Source organism: Phyllobates terribilis, unplaced genomic scaffold (assembly GCF_046119375.1).
Source record: "Phyllobates terribilis strain yellow unplaced genomic scaffold, ASM4611937v1 Scaffold_31__1_contigs__length_13893835, whole genome shotgun sequence".
Lineage (NCBI taxonomy): Eukaryota > Metazoa > Chordata > Amphibia > Anura > Dendrobatidae > Phyllobates > Phyllobates terribilis.
This window is the reverse complement of record NW_027362791.1, coordinates 6,926,837-6,935,222: the sequence shown is the minus strand read 5'-3', so window position 1 is coordinate 6,935,222 and position 8,386 is coordinate 6,926,837.

Genomic DNA, 8,386 nt, shown 5'->3' with positions numbered 1-8,386 from the left:
TCCACTAAATGAGGGAATAATATGTGTGAGGGTACCCCAGGAGAGATCCAAATGTGTGTGGGTAGAATATATATCCCACGGGGGTAAAATTGAAAAAAGTTGCAAAAATTTTTTTTTGGGAATTAGTAATTTTTCCGGCGTTCATCAGACTTTCAGATATTGGAAATGGCAGTGAGCGTTCCGATTTCAGTTAAAGAGCGATTTGCCCAATGAGTCCTTGATATTTAGTTGTTTTCAGCGAATTTTAAGGATTTTTGAAAATTTCACTTTTTTGTGAAAATATCCACTAAATGAGGGAATAATATGTGTGAGGGTACCCCAGGAGAGTTCCAAATGTGTGTGGGTAGAATATATATCCCACGGGGTAAAACTGAAAAAAGTTTAAAAAAAAAATTTCTTGGACTTAGTAATTTTTCCGGTGTTTATCAGACTTTCAGATAGGGGAAATGTCAGTGAGCGTTCCGATTTCAGTTCCAGAGAGATTTGCCCAATGAGTACTTGATATTTAGTTGTTTTCAGCCAATTTTCAGAATTTTTGAAAATTTCACTTTTTTTGTGAAAATATACACTAAATGAGGGAATAATATGTGTGAGGGTACCGCAGGAGAGTTCCAAATGTGTGTGGGTAGTATATAAATCCCACGGGGATAAAATTGAAAAAAGTTGAAAAAAATTTTTTTTTGGACTTATTAATTTTTCCGGCGTTTATCAGACTTTCAGATAGGGGAAATGTCAGTGAGCATTCCGATTTCATTTCCAGAGCGATTCACCCAATTAGGCCTTGATATTTAGTCGTTTTCAGCCAATTTTCTGGATTTTTGAAAATTTCACTTTTTTGTGAAAATATCCACTAAAAGAGGGAAAATATGTGTTAGGGTACCCTAGGAGAGTTCCAAATGTGTGTGGGTAGAATATATATCCCACGCGGCTAAAATTGAAAAAAGTTGAAAAAAATTTTTTTTTGGACGCAGTCATTTTTCAGCCGTTTATCAGACTTTCAGATAGGGGAAATGTCAGTGAGCGTTCCGATTTCAGTTCCCGAGCTTTTCGCCCAATGAGTCCTTAATATTTAGTTGTTTTCAGCCAATTTTCTGGATTTTTGAAAATTTCACTTTTTTGTGAAAATATCCACTAAATGAGGGAATAATATGTGTGAGGGTACCCCAGGAGAGATCCAAATGTGTGTGGGTAGAATATATATCCCACGGGGGTAAAATTGAAAAAAGTTGAAAAAATTTTTTTTTGGGAATTAGTAATTTTTCCGGCGTTCATCAGACTTTCAGATAGGGGAAATGTCAGTGAGCGTTCCGATTTCAGTGCCAGAGCGATTTGCCCAATGAGTCCTTGATATTTAGTTGTTTTCAGCGAATTTTAAGGATTTTTGAAAATTTCACTTTTTTGTGAAAATATCCACTAAATGAGGGAGTAATATGTGTGAGGGTACCCCAGGAGAGTTCCAAATGTGTGTGGGTAGAATATATATCCCACGGGGTAAAATTGAAAAAAGTTTAAAAAAAAATTTTCTTGGACGCAGTCATGTTTCAGCCGTTTATCAGACTTTCAGATAGGGGAAATGTCAGTGAGTGTTCCGATTTCAGTTCCAGAGCGATTTGCCCAATGAGTCCTTGATATTTAGTTGTTTTCAGCCAATTTTCTGGACTTTTGAAAATTTCACTTTTTTGTCAAAATATCCACTAAATGAGGGAATAATATGTGTGAGGGTACCCCAGGAGAGTTCCAAATGTGTGTGGGTAGAATATATATCCCACGGGGTAAAATTGAAAAAAGTTTAAAAAAAATTTTTCTTGGACGCAGTCATGTTTCAGCCGTTTATCAGACTTTCAGATAGGGGAAATGTCAGTGAGTGTTCCGATTTCAGTTCCAGAGCGATTTGCCCAATGAGTCCTTGATATTTAGTTGTTTTCAGCCAATTTTCTGGACTTTTGAAAATTTCACTTTTTTGTCAAAATATCCACTAAATGAGGGAATAATATGTGTGAGGGTACCCCAGGAGAGTTCCAAATGTGTGTAGGTAGAATATATATCCCACGGGGGTAAAATTGAAAAAAGTTGAAAAAAATTTTTTTTTGGACTTAGTCATTTGTCCGGCGTTTATCAGACTTTCAGATAGGGGAAATGTGAGTGAGCGTTCCGATTTCAGTTCCAGAGCGATTCGCCCAATGATTCCTTGATATTTAGTCATTTTCAGCCAATTTTCTGGATTTTTGAAAATTTCATTTTTTTGTGAAAATATCCACTAAATGAGGGAATAATATGTGTGAGGGTACCCCAGGAGAGTTCCAAATGTGTGTGGGTAGAATATATATCCCACGGGGGTAAAATTGAAAAAAATTAAAAATTTTTTTTTTTTGAACTTAGTCATTTTTCCTGCGTTTATCAGACTTTCAGATAGGGGAAATGTCAGTGAGCATTCCGATTTCAGTTCCAGAGCGATTCGCCCAATGAGTCCTTGATATTTAGTCGTTTTCAGCCAATTTTCTGGATTTTTGAAAATTTCACTTTTTTGTGAAAATATCGACTAAATGAGGGAATAATATGTGTGAGGGTACCCCAGGAGAGTTCCAAATGTGTGTGGGTAGAATATATATCCCACGGGGTAAAATTGAAAAAAGTTTAAAAAAAATTTTTCTTGGACGCAGTCATGTTTCAGCCGTTTATCAGACTTTCAGATAGGGGAAATGTCAGTGAGTGTTCCGATTTCAGTTCCAGAGCGATTCGCCCAATGAGTCCTTGATATTTAGTCGTTTTCAGCCAATTTTCTGGATTTTTGAAAATTTCACTTTTTTGTGAAAATATCCACTAAATGAGGGAATAATATGTGTGAGGGTACCCCAGGAGAGTTCCAAATGTGTGTGGGTAGAATATATATCCCACGGGGGTAAAATTGAAAAAAATTGAAAAATTTTTTTTTTTGGACTTAGTCATTTTTCCTGCGTTTATCAGACTTTCAGATAGGGGAAATGTCAGTGAGCGTTCCGATTTCAGTTCCAGAGCGATTCGCCCAATGAGTCCTTGATATTTAGTCGTTTTCAGCCAATTTTCTGGATTTTTGAAAATTTCACTTTTTTGTGAAAATATCCACTAAATGAGGGAAGAATATGTGTGAGGGTACCCCAGGAGAGTTCCAAATGTGTGTGGGTAGAATATATATCCCACGGGGGTAGAATTGAAAAAAGTTGAAAAAAAATTTTTTTTGGACTTAGTCATTTTTCCGGCGTTTATCAGACTTTCAGATAGGAGAAATGTCAGTGAGCGTTCCGATTTCAGTTCCAGAGCGATTCGCCCAATGAGTCCTTGATATTTAGTCGTTTTCAGCCAATTTTCTGGATTTTTAAAAATTTCACTTTTTTGTGAAAATATCCACTAAATGAGGAAATAATATGTGTGAGGGTACCCCAGGAGAGTTCCAAATGTGTGTGGGTAGAATATATATCCCACGGGGATAAAATTGAAAAAAAGTTGAAAAAAATATTTTTTTGGACTTAGTAATTTTTCCGGCGTTCATCAGACTTTCAGATAGGGGAAATGTCAGTGAGCGTTCCGATTTCAGTTCCAGAGCGACTCGCCCAATGAGTCCTTGATGTTAAGTCGTTTTCAGCCAATTTTCTGGATTTTTAAAAATTTCACTTTTTTGTGAAAATATCCACTAAATGAGGGAATAATATGTGTGAGGGTACCCCAGGAGAGTTCCAAATGTGTGTGGGTAGAATATATATCCCATGGGGTAAAATTGAAAAAAGTTGAAAAACATTTTTTTTTGGACTTAGTCATTTTTCCGGCGTTTATCAGACTTTCAGATAGGGTGAGTGAGTGTTCCGATTTCAGTTCCAGAGCGATTCGCCCAATGAGTCCTTGATATTTAGTCATTTTCTGCCAATTTTCTGGATTTTTGAAAATTTCACTTTTTTGTGAAAATATCCACTAAATGAGGGAATAATATGTGTGAGGGTACCCCAGGAGAGTTCCAAATGTTTGTGGGTAGAATATATATCCCACGGGGGTAAAATTGAAAAAAGTTGAAAAATTTTTTTTTTTGGACTTAGTTATATTTCCGGCGTTTATCAGACTTTCAGATAGGGGAAATGTCAGTGAGCGTTCCGATTTCAGTTCCAGAGCGATTCGCCCAATGAGTCCTTGATGTTTAGTCGTTTTCAGCCAATTTTCTGGATTTTTAAAAATTTCACTCTTTTGTGAAAATATCCACTAAATGAGGGAATACTATGTGTGAGGGTACCCCAGGAGAGTTCCAAATGTGTGTGGGTAGAATATATATCCCACGGGGATAAAATTGAAAAAAAGTTGAAAAAAATATTTTTTTGGACTTAGTAATTTTTCCGGCGTTCATCAGACTTTCAGATAGGGGAAATGTCAGTGAGCATTCAGATTTCAGTTCCAGAGCGATTCGCCCAATGAGTCCTTGATATTTAGTTGTTTTCAGCCAATTTTCTGGATTTTTGAAAATTTCACTTTTTTGTGAAAATATCCACTAAATGAGGGAATAATATGTGTGAGGGTACCCCAGGAGAGTTCCAAATGTGTGTGGGTAGAATATATATCCCACGGGGGTAAAATTGAAAAAAGTTGAAAATTTTTTTTTTTTGGACTTAGTCATTTTTCCTGCGTTCATCAGACTTTCAGATAGGGCAAATGTCAGTGAGCGTTTCGATTTCAGTTCCAGAGTGATTCGCCCAATGAGTCCTTGATATTTAGTCGTTTTCAGCCAATATTTTGGATTTTTGAAAATTTCACTTTTTTGAGAAAATATCCACTAAATGAGGGAATAATATGTGTGAGGGTACCCAAGGAGAGTTCCAAATGTGTGTGGGCAGGATATATATCCCACGGGGGTAAAATTGAAAATAGTTTTAAAAAAAATTTTTTTAGACTTAGTCATTTTTCCTGCGTTTATCAGACTTTCAGATAGGGCAAATGTCAGTGAGCGTTTCGATTTCAGTTCCAGAGTGATTCGCCCAATGAGTCCTTGATATTTAGTAGTTTTCAGCCAATTTTCTGGATTTTTGAAAATTTCACTTTTTTTGTGAAAATATCCACTAAATGAGGGAATAATATGTGTGAGGGTACCCCAGGAGAGTTCCAAATGTGTGTGGGTAGAATATATATCCCACGGGGATAAAATTGAAAAAAGTTGAAAAAAAATTTTTTTTGGACTTAGTAATTTTTCCGGCGTTTATCATACTTTCAGATAGTGGAAATGTCAGTGAGCGTTCCGATTTCAGTTCCAGAGCGATTCGCCCAATGAGTCCTTGATGTTTAGTCGTTTTCAGCCAATTTTCTGTATTTTTAAAAATTTCACTCTTTTGTGAAAATATCCACTAAATGAGGGAATACTATGTGTGAGGGTACCCCAGGAGAGTTCCAAATGTGTGTGGGTAGAATATATATCCCACGGGGATAAAATTGAAAAAAGTTGAAAAAAATATTTTTTTGGACTTAGTAATTTTTCGGGCGTTCATCAGACTTTCAGATAGGGGAAATGTCAGTGAGCATTCAGATTTCAGTTCCAGAGCGATTCGCCCAATGAGTCCTTGATATTTAGTCGTTTTCAGCCAATTTTCTGGATTTTTGAAAATTTCACTTTTTTGTGAAAATATCCACTAAATGAGGGAATAATATGTGTGAGGGTACCCCAAGAGAGTTCCAAATGTGTGTGGGTAGAATATATATCCCACGGGGGTAAAATAGAAAAAAGTTGAAAAACATTTTTTTTTGGACTTAGTCATTTTTCCGTCGTTCATCAGACTTTCAGATAGGGGAAATGTCAGTGAGCGTTCCGATTTCAGTTCCAGAGCGACTCGCCCAATGAGTCCTTGATGTTAAGTCGTTTTCAGCCAATTTTCTGGATTTTTGAAAATTTCACTTTTTTGTGAAAATATCCACTAAATGAGGGAATAATATGTGTGAGGGTACCCCAGGAGAGTTCCAAATGTGTGTGGGTAGAATATATATCCCACGGGGTAAAATTGAAAAAAGTTTAAAAAAAATTTTTCTTGGACGCAGTCATGTTTCAGCCGTTTATCAGACTTTCAGATAGGGGAAATGTCACTGAGTGTTCCGATTTCAGTTCCAGAGCGATTTGCCCAATGAGTCCTTGATATTTAGTTGTATTCAGCCAATTTTCTGGACTTTTGAAAATTTCACTTTTTTGTCAAAATATCCACTAAATGAGGGAATGATATGTGTGAGGGTACCCCAGGAGAGTTCCAAATGTGTGTAGGTAGAATATATATCCCACGGGGGTAAAATTGAAAAAAATAAAAAAAATTTTTTTTTTGGACTTAGTCATTTTTCCTGCGTTTATCAGACTTTCAGATAGGGGAAATGTCAGTGAGCGTTCCGATTTCAGTTCCAGAGCGATTCGCCCAATGAGTCCTTGATATTTAGTCGTTTTCAGCCAATTTTCTGGATTTTTGAAAATTTCACTTTTTTGTGAAAATATCCACTAAATGAGGGAAGAATATGTGTGAGGGTACCCCAGGAGAGTTCCAAATGTGTGTGGGTAGAATATATATCCCACGGGGGTAGAATTGAAAAAAGTTGAAAAAAAATTTTTTTTGGACTTAGTCATTTTTCCGGCGTTTATCAGACTTTCAGATAGGAGAAATGTCAGTGAGCGTTCCGATTTCAGTTCCAGAGCGATTCGCCCAATGAGTCCTTGATATTTAGTCGTTTTCAGCCAATTTTCTGGATTTTTAAAAATTTCACTTTTTTGTGAAAATATCCACTAAATGAGGAAATAATATGTGTGAGGGTACCCCAGGAGAGTTCCAAATGTGTGTGGGTAGAATATATATCCCACGGGGATAAAATTGAAAAAAAGTTGAAAAAAATATTTTTTTGGACTTAGTAATTTTTCCGGCGTTCATCAGACTTTCAGATAGGGGAAATGTCAGTGAGCGTTCCGATTTCAGTTCCAGAGCGACTCGCCCAATGAGTCCTTGATGTTAAGTCGTTTTCAGCCAATTTTCTGGATTTTTAAAAATTTCACTTTTTTGTGAAAATATCCACTAAATGAGGGAATAATATGTGTGAGGGTACCCCAGGAGAGTTCCAAATGTGTGTGGGTAGAATATATATCCCACGGGGTAAAATTGAAAAAAGTTGAAAAACATTTTTTTTTGGACTTAGTCATTTTTCCGGCGTTTATCAGACTTTCAGATAGGGTGAGTGAGTGTTCCGATTTCAGTTCCAGAGCGATTCGCCCAATGAGTCCTTGATATTTAGTCATTTTCTGCCAATTTTCTGGATTTTTGAAAATTTCACTTTTTTGTGAAAATATCCACTAAATGAGGGAATAATATGTGTGAGGGTACCCCAGGAGAGTTCCAAATGTTTGTGGGTAGAATATATATCCCACGGGGGTAAAATTGAAAAAAGTTGAAAAATTTTTTTTTTTGGACTTAGTTATATTTCCGGCGTTTATCAGACTTTCAGATAGGGGAAATGTCAGTGAGCGTTCCGATTTCAGTTCCAGAGCGATTCGCCCAATGAGTCCTTGATGTTTAGTCGTTTTCAGCCAATTTTCTGGATTTTTAAAAATTTCACTCTTTTGTGAAAATATCCACTAAATGAGGGAATACTATGTGTGAGGGTACCCCAGGAGAGTTCCAAATGTGTGTGGGTAGAATATATATCCCACGGGGATAAAATTGAAAAAAAGTTGAAAAAAATATTTTTTTGGACTTAGTAATTTTTCCGGCGTTCATCAGACTTTCAGATAGGGGAAATGTCAGTGAGCATTCAGATTTCAGTTCCAGAGCGATTCGCCCAATGAGTCCTTGATATTTAGTTGTTTTCAGCCAATTTTCTGGATTTTTGAAAATTTCACTTTTTTGTGAAAATATCCACTAAATGAGGGAATAATATGTGTGAGGGTACCCCAGGAGAGTTCCAAATGTGTGTGGGTAGAATATATATCCCACGGGGGTAAAATTGAAAAAAGTTGAAAATTTTTTTTTTTTGGACTTAGTCATTTTTCCTGCGTTCATCAGACTTTCAGATAGGGCAAATGTCAGTGAGCGTTTCGATTTCAGTTCCAGAGTGATTCGCCCAATGAGTCCTTGATATTTAGTCGTTTTCAGCCAATATTTTGGATTTTTGAAAATTTCACTTTTTTGAGAAAATATCCACTAAATGAGGGAATAATATGTGTGAGGGTACCCAAGGAGAGTTCCAAATGTGTGTGGGCAGGATATATATCCCACGGGGGTAAAATTGAAAATAGTTTTAAAAAAAATTTTTTTAGACTTAGTCATTTTTCCTGCGTTTATCAGACTTTCAGATAGGGCAAATGTCAGTGAGCGTTTCGATTTCAGTTCCAGAGTGATTCGCCCAATGAGTCCTTGAT